The following is a 26957-nucleotide window of genomic DNA, read 5'->3' on the forward strand; positions in this document are numbered from 1 at the left end:
GCTAAGCAGGGATGGCTAGAGGACAAATATAAAGATGTAGAGGCTTCTCTCACTAGGGGTAAGATAGATAATACCTACAGGAAAATTAAACAGACCTTTCGAGAAAAGAGAGCTACATGTATGAATATTAAGAGCTCAGACGGAAACCCAGTTCTAAGCAAAGAAGGGAAGGCAGAAAGGTGGAAGGAGTATACAGTCTACACAACGGCGATGTACTTGAGGACAATATTATGGAAATGGAGGAGGATGTAGATGAAGATAAAATGGGACATAAGATATTGCGTGAAGAGTTTCACAGAGCACTGAATGACATGAGTCGAAACAAGGCCCCGGGAGTAGACAACATTCCATTAGAACTACTGACGGCCTTGGGAGAGCCAGTCCTGAGAAAACTCTACCATCTGGTGAGCAAGATGTATGAGACGGGCGAAATACCCTCAGACTTCAAGAAGACTATAATAATTCCAATCCCAAAGAAAGCAGGTGTTGACAGATGTGAAAATTACCGAACTATCAGTTTAATAAGTCATAGCTGCAAAATGCTAACGCGAATTCTTTACAGACGAATGGAAAAACTCGTAGAAGCCGACCTCGGCGAAGATCGGTTTGGATTCCGCAGAAATGCTGGAACACATGAAGCAATACTCACCCTACGACTTTTCTTATAAAATACAACAAGGAAAGGCAAACCTAGATTTCTAGCATTTGTAGACTTAGAGAAAGCTTTTCACAATGTTGACTGGAATACTCGCTTTCAAATTCTAAAGATGGCAGAGATAAAATACAGGGAGCGAAAGGCTATTTACAAGTTGTACAGAAACCAGATGGCAGTTATAGAGTCGAGGGGTATGAAAGGGAAGCAGCAGTTGGGAAGGGAGTGAGACAGGGTTGTAGCCTGTCCCAGATGTTATTCAATTTGTATATTGAGCAAGCAGTAAAGGAAACAAAAGAAAAATTCGGAGTAGGTATTAAACTCCTCGGAGAAGAAATACAAACGTTGAAGTACGTCGATGACACTGTAATTCTGTCAGAGACAGCAAAGGACTTGGAAGAACTGTTGAACGGAATGGACAGTGTCTTGAAAGGGAGATTAAGATGAACATCAACAAAAGAAAAACGAGGAGAATGGAATGTAGTCGAATTAAGTCGCGGTGATAGTGAGGGAATTAGATTATGAAATGAGACACTTAAAGTAGTAAAGGAGTTTTGCTATTTGGGGAGCAAAGTAACTGACGAAGGTCGAAGTAGAGAGGATATAAAATGTAAACTGGCAATGGCAAGGAATGCGTTTCTTGAGAAAAGAAATTTGTTAACATCGAGTATAGGTTTAAGTGTCAGGAAGTCGTTTCTGAAAATATTTGTACGGAGTGTAGCCATGTATGGAAGTGAAACGTGGACAATAAATAGTTTGGACAAGAAGAGAATAGAAGCTTTCGAAATGTGGTGCTACAGAAGAATGCTGAAGATTAGATGGGTAGATCACATAACTAATGAGGAGGTATTGAATAGAATTGTGGAGGAGTTTGTGGCACAACTTGACAAGAAGAAGGGACCGGTTGGTAGGACATGTTCTGGGGCATCAAGGGATCAGAAATTTAGCATTGGAGGGCAGCGTGGAGGGTAAAAATCGTAGAGGGAGACCAAGAGATGAATACACTAAGCAGATTCAGAGGGATGTAGGTTGCAGTAAGTATGGGGAGATGAAGAAGCCTTCACAGGATAGAGTAGCATGGAAAGCTGCATCAAACCAGTCTCAGGACTGAAGACAACAACAACAACAACAACAACAACAAAGAGCATCCAGTGTGTGTGGTCTGGCAAAGTAAACTATGCTCTTGAGAGTACTCCACGGAAAGAAGTCTAGAGGAGTTACAGCTGGAGATCGAGCGGGATACTCCACACCCCCTCTTCGTACTATCCATCTGGCAGGGAATGTAAGATGGAGAAATGCCCTCACATCCAGGTGAAAGTGAGGTAGCGTCCGATCCTTTTCAATGTATTAATATTCATTCACAAACATAGTTCTAAGACCAGGAATTAGCATGTCCAAAATTTCCAAGTACTAGTCGCCCGTGACAATATTGTCAAAGAAGTATGGCCCTATTAACCCTCTAGAAGACTGACCACACAAGACTTACTCCTGGTGGATTAACATGCCTTTGCTAGGTTACGTATGAATTCTCCCTGGCCCAGTACAAGCAATACTGACTGTTAATTGTTTCATCAAGTTTAAAAGTCGATTCATCTGACCAAAGTATTCGACCTTGGAAACGTTCCTCTTCTTCACATCTGTTAATGAACCAGTCACAAAATTCGCTTCGTCTATCAGGATCATCCTCGTTAAGAGCATGAAAAAATCTTGGAATGTAAGGCTTAAAGTTCTAAGACATCAAAATTCTATGAACACTACTTCCGCATATCCCAGTGTGACGAGAGCGTTGTCTCACAGATTTCTTCCAGGATTATATATATGCCTGGATTACTGCATCAACAATCTCATTGCCTGTTGAACTTCTCTTTCGTCCGCTATGTCCCTTTTTCATATGGTGCACCATTACTTTGACTTCAATGTTATCTCTGATTCTTGTAATTGTTACTCTTGTAGGTGGTGGTGTTGCAAATTCAACTCCCCATCGTCGGCGTATTACACTCACATTGATGTGAATCTTCAGGTTTTGGCGGCATTAAGTTTCGGGAGTGCAGCCGCAAGAAATCTCCTTCTTCTTCTAATATTTCGGCCGTATAACGTTCAGCCATCTTCAGATTAGGCTGCAAGACTGCCGCTCCAGTTTTTTTTTTTTTCTTTATTGAATTTCAATTCCCCCCGAAGGGGGCGGGCTGGCAGCAGCTTACTACGCCGCTCTTCAGCCTACAGAATTTGTGTTAAAAAGATGAAGATAAGAAAAAATAACAGTTGGCGAGAAAATCGGTGACTTAAAGGTAAAATGGCAGAAAATTCTAGAACTTAAAACATAAAACACAGGGTTGATGATACAAGAAGCAGAAAAATAACAGACAGACAGTTAAAAAACACGGCGACAGTCTGGTTTCTGTTCGCAAAATATAAAATGCACACCCAGCGACAGCTTGAGTTCTGTTCGCATCACTGTGGAAAGACGCACAACACGGAACACTCACTTAAACACGGCACTACAAAGTGGGCACAAACATGACATACCACAGCCGAGAGCGGGTGGGGGGGAAACAGGACAGATGACGGAGAAATAGAAAAGGGGGGGAAGGAGAGGAAAAGGGAAGGGTGGGAGGGGGGAAAGAAGCCAGTGGAGAATGAGGACCCATAAGAGGGGTGGGGGGTGCTGAGCAGACGGGCCAGGGAGTGGGGAAGGCAGAGGAGGGGAATGCAAAAGGACTCGGGGGGGGGGGAGAAGGGACCTAGGGGGAGGATGGGCAGGGAGAAAACACAGGAGGGAAGGGGGGGAGGAAGAGGGAGCCCAGGGAAAGGACAGAGGAAAGGAGGGGGAGTGAGGATCAGAGTTGATAGGAAGGATAAATGGAGGGAGAGAGGGCATCATCCGGGAGGGGGAGTTGACGGAAGCCACCTTGGGAAAGGAGATGTAGGGTGTAGAGATGGAGGGTAGGGGGGACACAACGGTGAAGACGTGGCAGGGGGCGGGGATGGGAGAGGAGAGGAGCAACCAGCGGGTGAGGGGGTTCAAGACGGCGGGAGGCGTAGAGGATGCGGATATGTTCGAGGAATAGGAGGAGATGGGGGAAAGGAATGAGATCATAGAGGATCCGCGTGGGGGACGGGAGGCGGATACGGAAGGCGAGGCGGAGTGCATGACGCTCAAGGATCTGGAGGGACTGATAGAATTTGGGGGGGGGCAGATATCCAGGCAGGACTGGCATAACAGAGGATGGGACGGATTAAGGATTTGTAGGTGTGGAGGATGGTAGAGGGGTGCAACCCCCATGTCCGGCCAGAGAGGAGTTTGAGGAGTCGGAGGCGGTTGCGGGCTTGGGATTGGATGGAGCGGAGATGAGGTATCCAGGTGAGGTGACGGTCAATGGTGAGGCCAAGGTAGGTGAGGGTGGGGGTGAGGCGGACAGGACGTGCGCAGACAGTAAGGGAGAAATCCAGGAGCCGGAAGGAGCGAGTGGTACGACCTACGATGATTGCCTGGGTCTTGGAAGGATTGAGTTTCAGGAGCCATTGGTTACACCATGCAGCAAAAAGGTCAAGGTGAGTCTGGAGAAGGCGTTGGGACCGTTGGGGGGTAGGAGCGAGGGCGAGGAATGCGGTGTCATCAGCATATTGCAAGAGGTGTACTGGAGGGGGGGGTTGGGGCATATCTGCCGTGTACAGGAGGTAGAGGAGAGGGGAGAGGACAGAGCCCTGGGGCACACCGGCAGAGGGGTAGAAGGTGTGGGAATTGGCAGTATGGATGGTAACATAGGAGGGGCGATGGGAGAGGAAGGAGGCCACCAGACGGATGTAGTTGATAGGAAGGGCGTAGGTTTGGAGTTTAAACAGGAGACCGGGATGCCAGACACGGTCGTAGGCCTTTTCGAGGTCAAGTGAGACAAAAATGGCGGAGCGACGGGAGTTAAGCTGGAGGGAGAGGAGATGAGTGAGGCGGAGGAGTTGGTCATCAGCAGAGAAGGAAGGTCGAAAGCCACTTTGGGTGTTTGGGAGGAGGTGGTTTTGGTGGAGGTGGAGATGGATGCGCCGGGAAAGGATGGATTCCAAGAGCTTGCTGAACACCGATGTGAGACAGATAGGACGATAGGAAGAGGCATCAGACGGAGGCTTATTGGGTTTGGAGAGCATCAGGATACGGGAGGTTTTCCACAGGTCGGGATAGAAGCCAGTGGCAAGGATGACATTGTAGAGGGTGGCAAGGAGGGAAAGGAAGGAGGGAGGGCAGTGTTTGAGGTGGCGGTAGGTAACGCAGTCGTGGCCGGGAGCAGTGTTGCGTTTAGTGCGGAGCGTGAGGCTGATGTCCTGTGTAGTGATGGGAGTGTTAAGTGCAGAGGGTGGGGTGTGGCCCAAGTACTGGAAGCTAGGAGCAAGGGGAGGAACAGAGGTATTCGTACGGTCCATGACATCAGGGAAGAGGGAATAATCAAAGTGGGGATCATCTGGGATGGAAAAAACATCAGAGAGGTGGGAGGCAAAGTGGTTGGCCTTACTGAGGTTGTCAGGAAAGGGACGGTCATTAAGGAGGAGAGGGTACTGGGGGGTGGGGCGGTTCCCAGTAAGGCGGTGGAAAGCAGACCAATACTTGGAAGAGTTGATGGGGAGCGTGGTGTTGAGTTGTGTACATGTCTGGCGCCAGGCTCGGCGTTTCTTCGCAACAAGCAGGTTGCGGATGTGTCACTGTAATTGCCGGTGGTGGGTAAGTGTATCCCGGTCATGAGTGCGGAGAAAAGAGCGGTAGAGGCGGCGGGACTCTCGAAGGAGAAGGACGGCCTGTGGAGGCAGGGTGGGGCGGTGAGGGTGGATGGCTTTGGTGGGGATATGGGTGGCGACGGCGTCAGACAAGGTCTGGTGCAGGAAGGCAGCAGTGCGAGAGATGTCATCAGGAGACTGGAGGGTAAGGTCGTGGCCGTCAACCTGGGTGTGAATGGAATCCCGGTAGGCATCCCAGTTGGCACGGGAGTAATCATGGACAAGTTTAGGAGGGACGGCAGGGCGAGGAGCGTGGCGGGGATGGCGACCGTTGGAGATAGTGAGGAGGACAGGAGCATGGTCACTGCCAATGAGGGCAAGGACATCCGCGGTGATGCGCCCAAGGAGGTTTGGAGAGGCAAGGACCACATCAGGAGTGGTGTTGGATTCGGGCCGGGTGTGCTGAGGCAGGGGAACCAGGTCTCCCTGGAGAGTGGTGAGAAACTGATGCCACCGCCGGAGGTCGGCAGGATCACGGCTGTGGATATTGAGGTCGGCGGCAATCACGTAGGTGGAGAAGGTGCGGTCAATGTGGGCCAGGAAATCGTACGGGATGGGGGTGCGAGGGCGGACATAAATGGTGGCACAGGTGATGGTAAGGGTGGGGAAGAAGAGGCTGAGGGTGAGATGCTCAGCAGGATTGTTAAGGAGAGGTTGGGGCCGGACAGGGAGGTGCTTGAGGTGGCCTATAGCAACTCCGCCACGCGCGAGAGGGTACGGGTTATCGGTGCGGTGTAGAGTGTAAGGAGCCGTAGAGACGGAGATACGGGGTTGAAGGAAGGTTTCATTTAGGATGAAGGCATCCACGCGGTACTGATGTAGGGTGTGGAGGAAGAGGAGTTTGTGGGTGGGCAGGGAGCGAATGTTGTGGTACAGGATACGGTACGGTTGTTGTACCATGGGAGTGGAGAGTTAGACAAGGGCGGTGAGGGGGGTGAAGGTGAAGTGGGCCTGGTTGTGGGAGTATGTGGCATAGGTGGTAAGATGGAAGATTGAACGGGCAGCGAGGGCGATTTGGGAAAGAGTGTGTGAGCGCTGGAAGGGGTGGATGTTTTGGAGCACTATGGTGGTGAAGCGGATGATGTCCTCAGCAGTAGGGGGAGGGCGGAGCGAGTTGTTGGGGTGGATGGGGTCATCAACAGGACGGACAGGCATGGTGAGCTCAGGGGTTACTGGTGGAGGTTTTGCTTTACACTTCGAGGAGTAGGTAGGATGTGGTTCGTTGCAAGTGTTGCAGGAGGGGGGAGCGGTGAGGTTGGGGCAATGCTTGAGGAAGTGGGAAGCTTTGCAGTGGGGACAAGTAGGGGGGTTTTTGCAGGCAGAGGTAATGTGGTCGTTGTAGGTGAGACAGCGTTGGCAGCGGTAGGATTGGACTGGGGAACGGGAGGAGTCCACCTTATGGCGCTGATTGTAGATGAGGGCTCCCTCGGTGAGGAGGCGGTCAATGGAGGAGGAGGATTCGGTGAATATCCGCATGAGAAAAGTCGGCCCGGCATCATTGAAGATGCGACGGGCCGAGCGGATTTCAATGTCGGGCCGGGAGTTGAGTTCCGCCAACACCTCAGCCTCCGTGATCACGGGGCTAAGCTTCGTGATCACAGCGGTGAAGGTTGGCGGACGCCGGGGAGATTGAGGCTGACAGGGAGAGGACGGGGTGTGATAGGGGGTGAGGGTTGCACGTTGGCCAAATTGGATACGGGGGATGCGGGAGAGGAGATCGGTGTGGAGGGAAGCACTGGGGGATTTGATGAGGACCGAGTCCTTGCGAGGAATCAGTTGGGAGATGGGAGCATTGGGGTAGTATTTCCGGATGGCGAGGGTGAGGGAGCGGGCATCAAGGAATTGAGGGTCAGGATTGGAGAGGACAAAGGTGTGGGTGGCAGGCGTGGCGGGGGCGGGGGTCGGAGCTGCGTCCATGGGGGTGGGTGGGTCACGGGGGTTGGGGGTTTTGTTGGAGGAGACTGCGGGGGAAGGGTCAACATTCGGGCGCTTTGAAGGTTTCGTGGGCACGACCGGGTGGAGAGGGGGCAGGGGTACGGGTTGCAGGGGGAGATGGCGGGGGGCAGGACCACCCTGAGCAGCGGATGACGCAGACGGAGGGGGCGTGGGTGTCACTGAGACTGTGGAACGGCGAGCAGAGATCCGTGCGGGCTTGGAGCCTGTCGGAGGCGGTGCGGGGAGCGGCGGAAAGTCAGTAGCTGTCGATGGGGCGACAGTGATAGGGGAGGAGGAGTTGGGGGTGGTGACAGCCGAAAGTGGCGCAGGGGTGGGGTGGACAGGGAGAGAAGGAAGGACGGGAAGTGGGGTGGAGGAGGAGCTCCACGTGATGGTGGTTGGAGCAGCGGAGGGAGAGGTGAAAATGATAGTGGTGGTGGTGGTGGGTTGGGACATGGTGACGGCGCGCGAGAAGGGCGGCGGCGGCGACCAGGCGGCGACGGCGACGGCGGCGGCGGCGACCGGTAGGCGGCGGCGGCGGCGGCGAGCACCGGCAGGCGGCAGGCGGCGGCGGCGGCGGCGGTGGCGACCAGGCGGCGGCGAGCCCCGGCAGGCGGCGACGGCGGCGGCGAGCACCGGCAGGCGGCAGGCGTCGGCGGCGGCGGCGGCGGCGGCGGCGAGCCCCGGCAGGCGGCGACGGCGGCGGCGAGCACCGGCTGGCGGCGACCAGGCGGCGGGGGTGGCGGCGACGAGGAGGACCGGACGGCGAGCAGTAGTGACGGCGAGCAGACGACACGGCAAGGAAAACGGCGGGAATCTTCCACGTCGAAGTCGCACCCTGAGAGTAGCCCAGGCAGTGAAACTCTTCGATGAAGACGAGAGGGAATCCAACCCTCGAATGTTTTGCGGCCGCTCCAGTGCTCGCTTCGTCCCTTTATACTCGTGTATCGCGCGACTACGCATGCGCCCACAGATGTAAATGCGCCAGAGACGTTGGTCGGCGGCAGAGACCTGCATAACGCGCGAGTTGTATCTATTACTCCGCAGTCGATCTGTGTTGGCATATCGATATATCATTGTGAGCTGCACTGTGACGACGTGTTTGTGAGTTTACTACAGCAAGTGCCGGATTCCATGATTTATCAAGATTAAAACCACTCTCTCTATTTATTAAATTCGTCGTCAAGCGAATTTCAATTGCCTCGTTCGCTATCGAGTCCCAAAAGGATGATGTAGTTGCCAAATTTTCGACGTTGTCATGCAACATACTGTGACCATTATCAATACAGTGCTCTGCCACTGCCGAATTGTTAGGGTGTAAAAGCCGTGTGTACCTCCGGTGTTCTGTACATCTTTCTTGGACAGTACGAGTTGTTTGTCCGATGTAAGAAAGGCCACATTCACATGGATATTTATAAAACCCAGGTTTTCGGAGCAGCACTCACATTCTCTGTTCTCAAGAAACACTTTAGCGCCCATTTCCGTTGTTCAAACGATAACGCCATGTTCCCTGGCAATCCTGAAACAAAAAAAAACATTGTTACGGATAGAAATCGTTTTTCTGTCTCCATTAACTAAAGAGATAGTGTGTTTCAAAGAATATATTCTTTATTTTTGGACGTCCATATATATATATATATATATATATATATATATATATATATATATATATATATATATATATCGCACAATTAAATCTGTTTAAATCACACGCCAATGGCTAGACGAACGGTTAATGCCAGACGACGCTCCGGCAAGCTCTTCTTCTCAACATGCACTGCGTGGCGAGAAAAGCCAATCACTACGCCTCGTGCCGTAACCGAAAACTTTCCGCCGTCTCCGGCCGCAGTACTCCAGTAATAGCACGCGCAGTGAGCATGCGCACCAAGTAAGGGTCAACCACGCGACCGTGCTGTAACCGCGACCGACAGACCACGCAGTGAGAGCTGCTGCCTCGACGCTGCAGACGTAAGTAGCCGAACACGCTGTGAACAACCGATTCGCGGCCGGACAAAGCGAAATCGATGGGAAAGATGACACTACAGGAATACTGGTACTGGCGCTAGGTCAAACACAAATTTCTGTGTCTCTCTCCTGTTAGGCTCATTCTCCTTCTAATATGAACCCGTCAAGAATCTGAAATAACGCAGCTAACAACTGCAACAGGCGCTTCGACTTAACGAGGAACGCAGCGGAGCGCAACACACCGCATACGCTAGCGGTCAGCTGACCATGTTCGCCATAGGCCGATTGCTCTCGCTGAGCTACGACAGCCCAAACGGTAGTGCGGGATGATGTGCCGTTCCTCTGTACATTGCGATGCACCGCACAGTGTGATAGTCTTGTCGGCTCCTTGATGTCATACCTGTGTTTTTAAAATGCACCCGACCATTTTGCTGGATAATCTTTTGCCTTGTATCTGGACGAGGAATAGCATGCTTACATCCAAACGCGGCATTTTTTCTTCAACCTGTATATTCCTGACATTGTTCTGTCGTGTGAGCATGAACACATACATTCGGCGTGCCATCGTTATGTTTGTATACGTAGTTTCCTTTAAATTAGACATGGCAATGTCCTGTGATTTTCTTGATCTTTCCATGCGTATTCGTCACTTGACACGATACGTATCACACATGGAGGAGACCATGTCCATTTTAGTACGGAGGAGATCATTGAATTTGTAGAGCATAAGATCCGAAGATTGTAACTTAGTCGTAGCGAAATCGGCTAAGGAAATAAATGCTTTGTTGTCGATCTTGCTTTTCTGATGTTTTTTTTTTCTGTGTTTATTGAGTTGCAAAACACGTTTTTCCCACAGTCCGGAAACAAAGGAATTAGGTTAAAGGACACTTATTAGCCCACTGCTTGAATACTGCTCACCGGTGTGGCATCCGTACAAGATAGGGTTGATAGAAGAGATGGAGAAGATCCAACGGAGAGCAGCGCGCATCGTTACATGATCATTTAGTAATCGTGAAAACGTTACGGAGATGATAGATAAACTCAAGTGGAAGATTCTGCAGGAGAGACGCTCAGTAGTTCGGCACGGGCTTTTGTTGAAGTTTCGTGAACATACATTCACCGAGGAGTCAAGCGGTATATTGCCCTCTCCTACGTTTATCTCGCGAAGAGACCATGAGGATAAAATCAGAGAGATTAGAGCCCACACAGAGGCATGCCGACAATCTTTATCTCCACGAACAATACGAAACTGGAACAGAAGGGAGAACCGATAGAGGTACTCAAGGTACCCTCCGCCACACACCGTCAGGTGGCTTGCGGAGTATGGATGTGGATGTAGATGTAATAGTCTGACGAGACACCACATTAATAAACGATTCTTGCTCTAACCAAAGAATTAAAAGATCACTGAATCGACAGTAAAATTCAGACATTAATTTACATATTAAAATTAATTATCTGTTTCCCAACACAAACGTGAGGCTACAAATTATATGCCCAAGGAAATGCAGAGACAGGTGTGGCCCCACGCCGTCTTTTCACACGACTCTCGGCTCTGCGTCCAGCATCACGATAGACATATCTGTCTTGTTCTAATGGTTCAAATGGCTCTGAGCACGATGGGACTTAACATCTGAGATCAACAGTCCCCTAGAACTTAGAACTACGTAAACCTAACTAACCTAAGTACATCAACCACACCCATGCCCCAGGCAGGATTTGAACCTGCGACCGTAGAGGCCGCTCGGTGCGAGGCTGAAGCGCCTACAACCGCTCGACCACACCGGCCGGCATATCTGTCTGTGGAGAGGGAGAAGAACGAACGGTGCCATTTTTAATTCATCGTCGTCATAAGGATCCTCTACCGTCTGCCATCGTCACTCTTTCCCTCACAGTTCTGTATGTCAATAAATCCTGTTCAGCTTAACTCTTCTTTGAAATAGGATTCTACTGTCGAAAATAATTTAACGTTTGAGTAACGTAAATGACAGATTACGGCCTTACCTACTACCGGCCCTACACCACATGTAACCGTTAAAGTACTGTGCTTGTTATGCATATCCCGTAAGAGATCGGGCACTGTTGGTGCTTCCGCACAGAAGAAGATGGTCAAGTGGCGGCGAGCCTTAACTATATCGATATGAAGATGGTAACTGTCCTTTCAGACATGTCCAAAGGGGTGGAAATTTTCTGTCTGCCATGGGTTGGCGTGTGGCTCGTAAATTGGCATCTTTCTCACTATTTCACGCTCTTAAGAATTTATCCTGCATTCCGAGGCTGTTGCGCGAGCAGCTACATACCACTATTTTATAGCCACTCTCTCTTTGTGAGTCCTGGAGAGACATGTTTGGGCTCCGTCTCAAAATATGCCAGCGTCCGTCATTTACAAGGAATGTCCTCACTGTCGGGGAAGACATCTTCTTAAGAATGCTGGCTTCTTTCACACGCGTCCTTTCGCCGATTCCCCACGCTTTTTGCACGCTCGTCCTTGTGCCCGTGGTGTGCTGAAAATGTCGGCACATCGCTGTTATCCATGGCAGGTAAAATGACTGCCGCAAGGTCAGAAGAACTCAGATGCTTTCGCGCATACATCCTTGGTGTTCCATCCTAATGGCTGCCGGTGTCCTTCAGCGGTCATCAAGCTTCTCGTCGTCAGACGGGCCCTTCGTATCATGTCCCTTCTTGAGTGAGGCGATGACGTTGGTCCAGCTTCCCGTTGTGTGCTTGCAGAATGACTGCACCCGGGAGCTCGCCCCAGGCTGTCCGGCTCCTTCCTCCTCGGCTCGAGGCTGCGGTATTACACTACCTAAAATTTAATAGCATGAAGTATAGGATTGTGACATTTACCGATATACTGCAAGGTTCCCGAATGTACTTCGTCATTTCCTACACTCTCAGCAATAATCTTTGGTATTCGGAGTTTAATTCGTCTTTGTTCAAGAACGGCATGGCAGGTTTCATGCTTGTTCTTCAGTAGGGCGAGAAGGCGTTACGCGGTGTTTTGCTTTTCTTATCCGATAACCAAATATGAATATCTCACATAAAAATGTGACACAAATTTGTTTAAACTAAATTAATAGTATCCATTTGTAAAGGCGATACGGATAGTGACGTTGATTTCAAGCTGTTAAATGCAAGTGGAAGTTATCCACAATTGTTTTTTCAGAGGAAAATCATTTCAAATAAATTCTTTGTTGACAGGATCCACCACTTCACTGCAGTTATCTAAAGTACCCGTTTGCTGATCTCATTGCAAGTTCGTCTTCTTCCAAGTTTATTAATTCTTCGAAATTTGTTCCAGCATATGGACATCCATCTACTCCGCAAGCCACCTGATGGTGTGTGGCGGAGGGTACCTTGAGTACCACTATCGGTTCGCCCTTCTATTCCAGTCTCGTATTGTTCGTGGAATGAAGGATTGATGTTATGCCTCTGTGTGGGCTCTAATCTCTCTGATTTTATCCTCATGGTCTCTTCGCGAAATATACGTAGGAGGGAGCAATATACTGCTTGACTCCTCGGTGAAGGTATTGTTCTCGAAACTTCATCAAAAGCCCGTACCGAGCTACTGAGCGTCACTCCTGCAGAGTCTTCCACTGGAGTTTACCTATCATCTCCGTAACGCTTTCGCGATTACTAAATGATCCTGTAACGAAGCGCGCTGCTCTCCTTTGGATCTTCTCTATCTCTTGTACCAACCCTATCTGGCACAGATCCCACACTGCTGAGCAGCATTCAAGCAGTGGGCGAACAAGCGTACTGTATCCTACTTCCTTTGTTTTCGGATTGCATTTCCTTAGGATTCTTCCAATGAATCTTAGTCTGGCATCTGCTTTACCGACGATCAACTTTATATGATCATTCCATTTTAAATCACTCCTAATGCCTACTCCCAGATAATTTATGGAATTAACTGCTTCCAGTTGCTGACCTGCTATATTGTAGTTAAATGATAAGGGATCTTTCTTTCTATGTATTCGCTGCACATTACACTTGTCTACATTGAGATTCAATAGCCATTCAGTGCACCATGCGTCAATTCGCTCCAGATCCTTCTGCATTTCAGTACAATTTTCCATTGCTACAACCTGTCGACATACCACAGCAAAAAAATGTCTCTGAGCACTATGGGACTCAACAGCTGAGGTCATCAGTCCCCTAGAACTTAGAACTACTTAAACCTAACTAACCTAAGGACATCACACACATCCATGTCCGAGGAAGGATTCGAACCTGCGACCGTAGCGGTCGCGCGGTTCCAGACTGAAGCGCCTACAACCGCTCGGCCACTCCGGCCGGCATACCACAGCATCATCCGCAAAAAGCCTCAGTGAAGTTCAGATATCATTCACAAGGTCATTTATGTATATTGTGAATAGCAACGGTCCCACGACACTCCCCTGAGGCACACCTGAAATTACTCTTACTTCGGAAGACTTCTCTCCATTGAGAATGACATGCTGCGTTCTGTTATCTAGGAACTCTTCAATTCAATCACACAGATGGTCTGATAGCCCATATGTTCCTACTTTGTTCACTAAACGACTGTGGGGAACTGTATAGAACGCCTTGCGGAAGTCAAGAAACACGGCTTCTACCTAGAAACCCATGCCTATGGCCCTCTGAGTCTCGAGGACGAATAGCGCGAGATGCGTTTCACACGATCGTCTTTTTCGAAACCCATGCTGATTCCTACAGAGTTGATTTCTAGTCTCCAGAAAAGTCATTATACTCGAACATAATACATGTTCCAAAATTCTACAACTGATCGACTTTAGAGATATAGGTCTATAGTTCTGCACATCTGTTCGACGTCCCTTCTTGAAATCGGGGATGACTAGTGCCCTATTCCAATCCTTTGGAACGCTATGCTCTTTTAGAGACCTACGGTACACCGCTGCACACCGTACTCTGTGTAAAATCGAACTGGTATCACATCAGGTCCCGCGGCCTTTCCTCTCTTGAGCGATTTTAATTGTTTCTCTATCCCTCTGCCGTCTATTTTGATATCTACCATTTTGTAATCTGTGCGACAATCTAGAGAAGGAACTACAGTGCAGTCTTCCTCTGTGAAACAGCTTTGGAAAAAGACATTTAGTATTTCGGCCTTTAGTCTGTCATCCTCTGTTTCAGTACCATTTTGGTCACAGAGTGTCTGGACATTTTGTTTTGATCCACCTACCGCTTTGACATAAGACCAAAATTTATTAGGATTTTCTGCCAATTTAGTACATATAACGTTACTTTCGAATTCATTGAACGCCTCTCGCAGAGCTCTCCTCACACTACATTTCGCTTCACGTAATTTTTGTTTGTCTGCAGCGCTTTGGCTATGTTTATGTTTGCTGTGAAGTTCCCTTTGCTTCCGCAGCAGTTTCCTAACTCGGTTGATGTACCACGGTGGCTCTTTTCCAACTCTTACGATCTTGCTTGGCACATACTCATCTAACGCATACAGTACGATGGTTTTGAACTTTGTCCATTGATCCTCAACACCAGCGAATATTCGTACTGTATCTTCAACTCTATCACTGTAGGCCACTTTCAGTATCTCTGTTCAACTAAGATTCCGCTTCCTTTCTAACATGCCAAATTTGAACGGGGAGTTTGATTCAAGCTGCACTTCTACGCCTCAACTTTGACCAATCCTACTAGAAATATTCAGTGCTAAATTACGTCCTGAGGAACCTAAGCCCCCAAAATATCATTTTAAAAAGTTATGTGGGCTTTGCTAAGTTAGTAGCCGCTCTGATACCGACAAGCACAATAAGACTTACGAATGTAAGTAGTCTGCGATTGTTGTATAATGCTTTTTTATCCAGTTCCACAACACAAATATTCAACGAGTCGCAGCCAAACGCTTTTGTGTAATGTGATCTACGACGAGAATGACCAAACATAGAAGTATGAAAGATTTTGTTTCTCCTGAATAGTATTAACGCATTCTCTAGTTTATTTTAGTTCCAATTACTTATACAGGGTGAGTCACCTAACGTTACCGCTGGATATATTTCGTAAACCACATCAAATACTGACGAACCGATTCCACAGACCGAACGTGAGGAGAGGGGCTAGTGTAATTGGTTAATACAAACCATACAAAAATGCACGGAAGTATGTTTTTTAACACAAACCTACGTTTTTTTTAAATAGAACCACGTTAGTTTTGTTAGCACATCTGAACATATAAACAAATACGTAAACAGTGCCGTTTGTTGCATTGTAAAATGTTAATTACATCCGGAGTTACTGTAACCTAAAGTTGACGCTTGAGTACCACTCCTCCGCTGTTCGATCGTGTGTATCGGAGAGCACCGAATTACGTAGGGATCCAAAGGGAACGGTGATGGACCTTAGGTACAGAAGAGACTGGAACAGCACATTACGCCCACATGCTAACACCTTTTTATTGGTCTTTTTCACTGACGCACATGTACATTACCATGAGGGGTGAGGTACACGTACACACGTGGTTTCCATTTTCAATTACCGTTCTCCTGATCTTACACCTCTGGACTTTTTTCTGTAGGGTACGTTAAAGGAGAATGTGTACCGTGATGTGCCTACAACCCCAGAGGATATGGAACAACGTATTGTGGCAGCCTGCGGTGACATTACACCAGATGTACTGCGGCGTGTACGACATTCATTACGCCAGAGATTGCAGTTGTGTGCAGCAAATGATGGCCACCACATTGAACATCTATTGGCCTGACATGTCGGGACACACTCTATTCCACTCCGATACACACGATCGAACAGCGGAGGAGTGGTACTCAAGTGTCAACTTTAGGTTACAATATCTCCGGATGTAATTAACATTTTACAATGCAACAAACGGCACTGATTACGTATTTGTTTATATGTTCAGATGTGCTAACAAAACCAACGGGGTTCCATTTTAAAAAACGTAGGTTTGTGTTAAAAGTCATACTTCCGTGCATTTTTGTATGGTTTGTATTAACCAATTACACTAGCCCCTCTCCTCACGTTCGGTCCGTGGAATCGGTTCGTCAGTATTTGATGTGGTTTACGAAATATATCCAGCGGTAACGTTAGGTGACTCACCCTGTATACCACCTATCCTGTTTCTTATGAACGCTAATAAAATGATTATTGTCTTTGACGGCTAGGTATGATTACTATGGCTGTTTTGTATCAGAATAACGTTTTGAAATGGCGTGTTTGTTACAATTACTTCTTATGAAGCCTTCATTGCACTTCTCATGAATCGGCACTTGGAATGTGATGAAACACTTCTCTAAAGTATGACATTTTTACAGCAAATCTTTCAGTATTGGTTACTCCCATTATTAAGTGCTATAAAACAATGAAGCAAATCTGTACATCGCCATACTATACTTACTAACTCACATATAGAATATTTATATCGTCCTGTAGTATACCGTCAGAAGTAACACGAATTTGTTGTTGTTGTGGTCTTCAGTTCTCAGACTTGTTTGATACAGCTCATCATGCTACCCTATCCTGTGCAAGCTTCCGCATCTCCCAGTACTTACTGCAACCTATATCCTTCTGAATCTGCTTATTGTATTCATCTCTTGGTCTCTCTCTACGATTTTTACCCTCCACGCTCCCCTCCAGTGCTAAATTTGTGATCCCTTGATGCCTCAGAACATGTCCTCCTGTTCTACCCAATTCTATTCAATGCTTCATCATTAGTTATGTGATCTACCCATCTAATCTTCAGACTTCTTCTGTAGCACCACATTTCTAAAGCTTCTCTTCCCTTCTTGTACAAACTATTTATCGTCCATGTTTCACTTCCATACATGGCTACACTACATACAAATACTTTCAGAAACGTCTTCCGGGCACTTAAATCTATACTTGATGCTAACAAATTTCTCTTCTTCAGAAACGCTTTCCTTGCCATTGCCAGTCTACATTTTATATCTTCTCTACTTCTACCATCATCAGATATTTTGCTCCCCAAATAAACTCCTTTACTACTTTAAGTGTCTCACTTCGTAATCTAATTCCCTTAGCATCACCCGACTTAATTCGACTACATTCCATTATCCTCGTTTTTCTTTTGTTGATGTTCATCTTATAACATCCTTTCAAGAAACTGTCCATTCCGTTCACCTGCTCTTCCAAGTCCTTTGCTGTCTCTGACAGAATCACAATGTCATCGGCGAACCTCAAAGGTTTTATTTCTTCTTCATGGATTTTAATTTCTTCTCCTAATTTTTCTTATGTTTCCTTTACTGCTTTCATAATATACATATTGAATACAACCCTGTCTCACTCACTTCCCAACCATTGCTTCCCTTTCATCCCCGTCGACTCTTGTAACTGCCATCTGGGTTCAGTACAAATTGTAAATAGCCTTTCGCTCCCTGTATTTTACCCCTGCCACCTTTACAATTTGAAAGAGAGTATTCCAGTCAACATTGTGAAAAGCCTTCTCTAAGACTACAAATGCTTGAAACGTAGGTTTGCCTTTCCTTAATCATTCTTCTAAGATAAGTTGTAAGGTCAGTATTGCCTCACTTGTTCAAATATTTCTACGGAATCCAAACTAATCTTCCCCGAGGTCGGCTTCTACCGGTTTTTCCATTCGTCTGTAAAGAATTCGTGTTAGTATTTTGCAGCTGCGACTTATTAAACTGATAGTTCGGTTATTTACACGTCTGTCAACACCTGCTTTCTTTGGGATTGGAATTATTATATTCTTGTTGAAGTCTGAGGGTATTTCGCCTGTCTCATACTTCTTGCTCACCAGATGGTAGAGTTGTGTCAGGACTGGCTCTCCCAAGGCCGTCAGTTGGAATGTTGTCTACGCCAGGATCCTTCTTTCGACTCAGGTCTTTCAGTGCTCTCTCAATCCCTTCACGCAGTATCATATCTCCCATTTCATTTTCATCTACATTCTCTTCCATTTTCACAATATTGTCCTCATGAACATCGCTCTTCTATAGACACTCTATATACTCCTTCCACCTTCCTGCTTTCACTTCCTTGCTTATTACTGGATTACCATGTGAGCTCTTGATAGTCATACAAGTGGTTCTCTTTTCTCCAAAGGTCTCTTTAATTATCCTGTAGGAAGTATCTGTCTTACCGCTAGTGAGGTAAGCCTCTACATCCTTCCATTTGTCCTCAATCAATCCCTGCTTAGCCAATTTGCACTTCCTGTCGATCTCATTTAAGAGACGTTTGTATTCCTTTTTGCCTGATTCATTAACAGCATTTTATTATTTCTCCTTTCAACAATTAAATTCAGTATCTCTTCTGTTACCCAAGGATTTTTACTAGCCCTCGTCTTTTTACCCACTTGATCCTGTACTGCCTTCACTGCTTCATCCCTCAGAGCTACCCATTCTTCTTCTACCATATTTCTTTCCCCCATTCCTGTCAATTGTTCCCTTAAGCTTTCCCTGAAACTCTGTACAACCTCTGGTTTAGTCAGTTTATCCTGGTCCCATTTCCTTAAATTCCCAGCTATTTGCAGTTTCTTCAGTTTGAATCTACAGTTCATAACCAATAGATTGTGGTCAGAGTCCACATCTGCCCCTGGAAATGTCTTACAATTTAAAACCTGGTTCCTAAATCTCTGTCTTACCATTATATAATCTATCTGATACCTTCTAGTATCTCCAGGATTCTTCCATGTATACAACCTTATTTTATCATTCCTTAACTAAGTGTTAGCTGCGATTAAGTTATGCTCTGTGTAAAATACTGCCAGGTGGCTTCCTCTTTTATTTCTCACACCCCCCATCCAAATTCACCTATTATGTTTCCTTCTGTCCCTTATCCTACTCTCGAATTCCAGTCACTCATGAAAATTAAATTTTCGTCTCCCTTTGCTACCAGAAAAATTTCTTTAATGTCATCATACATTTCATTAATTACTTCATCATCTGCAGAGCTAGTTGGCATATAAACTTGTACTACTGTAGTAGGCATGGGCTTCGTGTCTATCTTGGCCACAATAATGCGTTCACTTTCCTGTTTGTAGTAGCTTACCCGCACTCCTATTTTTTTATTCATTATTAAACCTACTCCTGCATTACCCCTATTTGATTTTGTATTTATAACCCTGTATTTACCAGACCAAAAGTCTTGTTCCTCTTACCACCGTACTTCACTAATTCCCACTATATCTAACATTAACCTATCCACTTCCATTTTTAAATTTTCTAACCTACCTGCCCGATTAAGTGATCTGACATTCCACGCTACGATCCGTAGAACGCCAGTTTTCGTTCTCCTGATTACAACTTCCTCTTCATTTGTCCCCGCCCGGAGATCCGAGTGTGGGACTATTTTATCTCCGGAATAATTTACCCAAGAGGACGCCATTATCATGTAACAATACAGTAAAGCTGCATGCAGTCGGAAAAAATTACGGCTGTAGTTTCCCCTTGCTTTCAGCTGTTCGCAGTACCAGCATAGCAAGGCCGTTTTGGTTAGTGTTGCAATGCCATATCAGTCAATCATCCAGACTGTTGCCCCTGCAACTACTGAAAAGGCTGCTGCCCCTCTTCAGGGACCGCGCGTTTTTCTGGCCTCTCGACGGATACCTCTCCGTTGTGGTTGCACCTACGGTACGGCCATCTGTATCGCTGAGGCACGCAAGCCTCCACACCAACGGCAAGATCCATGGTTCAGGGGCGGAGGAAAAAAAATAAAAATGCTATACACAGGGCGAATTCCACCCCCTTCCTGGTAAACAAATCCGCCACAGTTGTAGATAACTTTACGTTCCGAAGTGTTCCAAGACCGAAATCGCTATACGGTATCTCGCTTTCGGGGTCTTAGCCCCATAGTCAGGTGTATCTGAAGTATGATCGAAACAGTAGTCGTAATGTACTCAACCGACAATTAAGGAACCTTAAAAAACGGCCGGCCGGGGTGGTCGAGCGGTATTAGGCGCTGCAGTCTGGATCCGCGCTACCGCTACGGTCGCATGTTCGAATCCTGCCTTGGGCATGGATGTGTGTGGTGTCCTTAGGTTAGCTAGGTTTAAGTAGTTCTGAGTTCTAGGGGACTGATAACCTCAGAAGTTAAGTTCCATAGTGCTCAGAGCCATTTAAATTTTTAAAAAACTTAAAATGACATTTAACACCTGAAAAACATATAAAAGGATTTTTTCCTAGGAGTAGTAGGTCGTCATGTCCATGCTCAAACAACAGCTGGCAAATATCTGCCGTAATTGGACTGTCAAATAATATCCCACGACATGTTCCTATGTTGAAACAACGGTATCGGGTATTACGACTACACTGTGAACGGAATCATCGAGATTGAATCGTGGATCGATGGAAATGTATCACCTCGACAAATGGGTCACGTTTCTTATTTCACGAGGTCCATGGCCGTCGCATCTGCATACGCCGACATCCAGGCGAACGACTGCTCGTATCGTCCAATCGCGCCTCGGACTCAGGCCGGTGGGGTCTGTATGGTGCCATGGCTTCACCTGGGCTTCGATCGTACCTTTGGTAGTAATCGAAAACACCAAAACGGCTGTGCACTACCTGAACATCATAACGGACCACAGGCATCCATTCAACGCCTTCCCTGATGACGATGGCATTTGCCAACCGGATAAATCTTGGCGTCACAAGGCCATGATCTTCCTGTAATGATATGATGACCATGAAAGCAAATTCAGATTGGTGTCTTAGAAACTGCATTCGTCTAATCTGAAACCAATGAAACACATCTTGAACGCTACCTGACGCCATTCGCACACCCACTGGCCTCTTAATATCGAGAAATGCATGACCTGTGCTTGGATATGTTGTATAACTTACCTCCGAAAACCTAGCAAGATCTTTTCGAATCCATACCACGCTGACCCGCTGCTGTAATACGTCCAAATGTGGATCCGCAAGGTAATCATAATATTTTCGTTTATCAATGTGTGTGTGTGTGTGTGTGTGTGCCTGTCTGTCTGTTCGTGGGCCAAAAGTTCCTAGTAGTCTCTGAATGCAGTATGTTTACAGAGTAACAAAATCAGTGATAACAGCAGAGGAGAGAGAAACAAATTGTTCATTCATATCGCAAAGTTGATCTCGGACGCTGTTAATTCCAAAAGTGAGTTATTTCAATCGACAGCTTTATTCATCTGCAGGTATATCAACATCAATACGAGTAATAAAATGAAAGAAAATTTCGCCTTCTTTTACGTGGTACTCTGAATTTTACGCTGGAATTCGTTAATGGATTAACTCATAATGAAGTGCAAGGTGTGTCAGAAAAATACGTGAAACTTTTCATCCGTTTCGCCCTTAATTTCTTTCATTCATGAGTATCCATCGTAATAAGCTGCTATGTCGATCTGAACTTGAACTGTCTGGAGCGATGTGATTTTTTTCCGTGAGGTGCGAATAGTATTTGTGAGACTCCAATTGAAATTTATAATTAACTTTGATTACACTTCAAATCACGGTTTTTTCGTCATCCCCCACACAGTACGGCTTGACAAAATATCGAAGTATGATTTCTGATTGGTTTCATTCTGCTCGTTGAACAGTTTTCCCGGATACATTTCTTCTTGTCCTCAACCATTTGTGAGGTATTTTCCAATCTACGTCTTCCTCTGTAATGTACACCGTACAGTAAGACTTTTTCCTTGATGTACTGTACTGTTACCAAAATAATATTCACTTAGTACGAGAACAACTGTTATAAATTACGAGGCGAATGAAGAAAATAGTTATACCCACACTAGAAAATGCTTTTGGAGTAGACAGTTAATAATGCATGGTAATTGAGTAATTTGCTGCTTTGTATTCAAATTGCACCTACGATTTTTGTGCGTGGAATATTTAATTTATTTCCCCATAATATGAAAACTGTATATAGGACCAGGAGGAAAATTTGTGGAGGTACAATACAGCGAACATTTATTTTCATAGTTGTTTTAAATTTCAAACTGTGAGAAGAAAAAACTGTTTTTGTTACATTTCAGTTACAGAGTTTTAGAATGAAGAATTGCTATACTCGTTTGCTATCTAGGGCAGTTATTTGTTTCTTGGAACGTCAACTTTAATTCGGAAGGACGTGGCACAGCGGCGGAATATAATAAATATACAGTCAGATGAGCATTTTACATCCCGGTAACGTTTTTAAAGGCTCAAACCATAATGAAACAGACCGCCTTATATTTCATTCGTAGCATATGACAGCGCAGTTTATCATTATTATGGGAAGTGCGACACATTGTGGCTGTTTTTTTTTTTAATTTATCTGTTTGAATTTTTATTCTTTATTTTTTCCAATAATCCCCTCGTGCTCCACCCCCTTGATCTCATAGTAGCACGTTCACCCAACGTCCTCAATTATTTGTTAGAATTTATTCAAACTCTGTCTTCCTCTAATCCTCTACAGCTCTCTCTAGTGCCATGGAGGTTATTCCGTAGTTTGTCAATGAATGCCCTATCTTCTTGTCCCACCTTCTTGTCAGTGCCTTCTATATCTTCCTTCCTTCACTCGCTTCTGCGGAGAACATCCTCATCCCTCATATCAGTCCACCTAATTTCCAACATTCTTCTGCGGCACCACATCTTGAAACGCTTCAGTTTTATTCTGAAGTTCTTACTGCACATGATTCACTACGATACACAGCTGTGCTCCAGATGTACATTCCCACAAATTCTTAATACTACTAGATTCTCTCGCCCTGGATTGTCTCCCTTTCCTGTGTTACTGCGATTTCTATGTTCTCCGTCCGTTATGGATTTTATTTTGCTTCCGAGGCAGCAGAAATTCTTAATTTTGTCTATCAACACTTGCATGAAAATGCTGTGAGACGACGCGGCCATTTGGATCCACTTTTCATAACTTTTCTTATGTTTTCAACATAATCTTATTTTTCCAACAACATTTTACGGATTTCGACCGTACGCCATTTTCAAAGTCTACAAAATACTACATATTACTTACGAAACCTAAAAAAAAGTCAGTTGCACAGTGTTTTTTTTTAGGTAAAATCTGTTTGTAAAACATTGTAAATTGATTTCCAAGTTTACTGATGGAATTGTTTTGTATGATGTAACGATGAATGTTTTATTTTTAAACAAAAAATTGCCCCCATCTACATGTGTCTAATCACATAACACTGGTAAGCTGCGAAGCCATATTTTAGTTGTTGTACTATCTCTCTTACGAATGGTGAAAAATATCATCTTTTGGTATCTGCTATTACTAGTTTTGTGTTGTATTTTGTAGCCTTTGAAAACGATGTAAAATCGAATCGCGTAAGGTGGTGTTGGAAAAATAAAAGTGTAGTCAAGACATAAGTAAGGTTATTTAAAGTGACTTCACCTAAATACAGATCACTATTTATGATGCCACGCCACCCGCTATTCTCATTTGAGCTACTTCTCATTACTTTTGTCCTTTTGCGGTTCACTGTCAATGCGTATTCTGTACTCATTAGACTATTCATTTGATTCGACAGATCCCGTATTTTTTCTCTGTGTCACTGATGATAGCAATTTCATAAGCGAATCATATCATTGATATCTCTTCAACGTGAAATGTAATCCTGCTCTTCAACCTTCATTCTACACTCCTGGAAATTGAAATAAGAACACCGTGAATTCATTGTCCCAGGAAGGGGAAACTTTATTGACACATTCCTGGGGTCAGATACATCACATGATCACACTGACAGAACCACAGGTACATAGACACAGGCAACAGAGCATGCACAATGTCGGCACTAGTACAGTGTATATCCACCTTTCGCAGCAATGCAGGCTGCTATTCTCCCATGGACACGATCGTAGAGATGCTGGATGTAGTCCTGTGGAACGGCTTGCCATGCCATTTCCACCTGGCGCCTCAGTTGGACCAGCGTTCGTGCTGGACGTGCAGACCGCGTGAGACGACGCTTCATCCAGTCCCAAACATGCTCAATGGGGGACAGATCCGGAGATCTTGCTGGCCAGGGTAGTTGACTTACACCTTCTAGAGCACGTTGGGTGGCACGGGATACATGCGGACGTGCATTGTCCTGTTGGAACAGCAAGTTCCCTTGCCGGTCTAGGAATGGTAGAACGATGGGTTCGATGACGGTTTGGATGTACCGTGCACTATTCAGTGTCCCCTCGACGATCACCAGTGGTGTACGGCCAGTGTAGGAGATCGCTCCCCACACCATGATGCCGGGTGTTGGCCCTGTGTGCCTCGGTCGTATGCAGTCCTGATTGTGGCGCTCACCTGCACGGCGCCAAACACGCATACGACCATCATTGGCACCAAGGCAGAAGCGACTCTCATCGCTGAAGACGACACGTCTCCATTCGTCCCTCCATTCACGCCTGTCGCGACACCACTGGAGGCGGGCTGCACGATGTTGGGGCGTGAGCGGAAGACGGCCTAACGGTGTGCGGGACCGTAGCCCAGCTTCATGGAGACGGTTGCGAATGGTCCTCGCCGATACCCCAGGAGCAACAGTGTCCCTAATTTGCTGGGAAGTGGCGGTGCGGTCCCCTACGGCACTGCGTAGGATCCTACGGTCTTGGCGTGCATCTGTGCGTCGCTCCGGTCCGGTCCCAGGTCGACGGGCACGTGCACCTTCCGCCGACCACTGGCGACAACATCGATGTACTGTGGAGACCTCACGCCCCACGTGTTGAGCAATTCGGCGGTACGTCCACCCGGCCTCCCGCATGCCCACTATACGCCCTCGCTCAAAGTCCGTCAACTGCACATAAGGTTCACGTCCACGCTGTCGCGGCATGCTACCAGTGTTAAAGACTGCGATGGAGCTCCGTATGCCACGGCAAACTGGCTGACACTGACGGCGGCAGTGCACAAATGCTGCGCAGCTAGCGCCATTCGACGGCCAACACCGCGGTTCCTGGTGTGTCCGCTGTGCCGTGCGTGTGATCATTGCTTGTACAGCCCTCTCGCAGTGTCCGGAGCAAGTATGGTGTGTCTGACACACCGGTGTCAATGTGTTCTTTTTTCCATTTCCAGGAGTGTATTTCTACTGTTGTTTCGTGTATAGATTCAACAGTAGGATTGAGAGAATTCATCCCTGTCTCACACTCTTTTCACTACGAAAACTTCATTCTTGGTATTCCAGAGGTATTGCGCTTTTTCTTCTAGTACATATTCTACACTATGTGATCCAAAGTATTCGTATACCCCCAAAAACACACGTTTTTCATAATAGGTCCATTGTGCTGCCACCTACTGCCAGTGACTCCATATCGGCGTCCTCAGTAGTGATTAGACATCGTGAGAGAGCAGAATGGGGCGCACAGCGAAACTCAAGGACTTCAAACTTTCTCACGTGTTTGGGTGCCACCTGTGTCATCCGTCTGTACGCGAGATTTGCACCCTCCGAAACATCCCTAGGTCAGCTCTTTCCGATCGGATAGTGAAGTGGAAACGTGAAAGGACAAGAACAAAGTAAAGCGTACAAGCCGACCACGTCTGTTGACTGACAGAGACCGCCGACAGTTGAAGAGGGTCGTAATGTGTAATATGCAGATATGTATCCAGACCATCACACAGGATTCTAAACTGCATCGGGATCCATTGCAAGTACTAAGACTATTAGGCGGGAGGTGAGAAAACTCGGATTTTAAGGTCGAACGGCTGCTCATAAGCCACACATCACGCCGGTAAATGCCAAATGACGCCTCGCTTAATGTAAGGCGCGTAACACCGGAAGACTGAACAGTGAAAATCGTTGTGTGGAGTGACGAAACCCGGTACACAATGTGGCGATCCGATGCCAGCGTGTGGGTATGGCGGATGCACAGTGAACGTCATCTGCCAGCGTGTGTAGTGCCAACAGTAAAATTCAGACTCGATAGTATAATGGTGTAGTCGTGTTTGTCATGGAGAACCCTTGCACCCCTTGTTGTTTTGCGTGACACTATCACAGCACAGGCCTTCATGATGATTTAAACACCTTCTTGCTTCCCAGTGTTGAAGAGCAATTCGGGGATGGCGACTGCATCTTTCAACACGATCGAGTACCTGCTCATAATGCGCGGCATCTGGCGGAGTGGTTGAATGACAATAACATCCCTGTAATGGACAGGCCTGCACAGAGTCCTGACCTAAATCCTATAGAACACCTGTGGGAAGTTTTGGAACGCCGAAATTGTGCCAGGTCTCACCGACTGACTTCGATACCTCTTCTGTGTCCAGCACTCCATGAGGAATGGGCTGCCATTCCCAAAGAAATCTACTAGCACCTGATTGAATGTATGCCTGTGAGAGTGGAAGTTGTCAACAAGGCTAAAGGTGGGTCAACAACATAGTGAATTCCATCAATATCGACGAATGCTCCACGAACTTGTATGATGTTTTTAGCCAGGTGTACGGATACTTTTGATCACATAGTGTATATTACCCAATTTTCCCTAGCGTTTACTCCTTTTCTTTTCAGATATTACAAAATCTTTCACCGTTTTACATTACTGAACGTTTTTATAGTCCGACAAATCCTGTGCATGTGTCGTAAGTTTTTTCCGCCTTGTTTCTATTATCCAGCGAAACGTTGAAACTACTGCTCTTGTGCGTTTATCTCTCCTAAAACCAAACTAATCGTCATCTAACAGATCCTCAGTTTTATCTTTCATTCTTTGGTACATTATTCTTGACAGCAACTTGCATGCATAAGCTGTTAAACTGACTG

The sequence above is a fragment of the Schistocerca nitens genome, chromosome 1 (assembly GCF_023898315.1).
Source record: "Schistocerca nitens isolate TAMUIC-IGC-003100 chromosome 1, iqSchNite1.1, whole genome shotgun sequence".
In the NCBI taxonomy this organism is placed as follows: Eukaryota; Metazoa; Arthropoda; class Insecta; order Orthoptera; family Acrididae; genus Schistocerca; species Schistocerca nitens.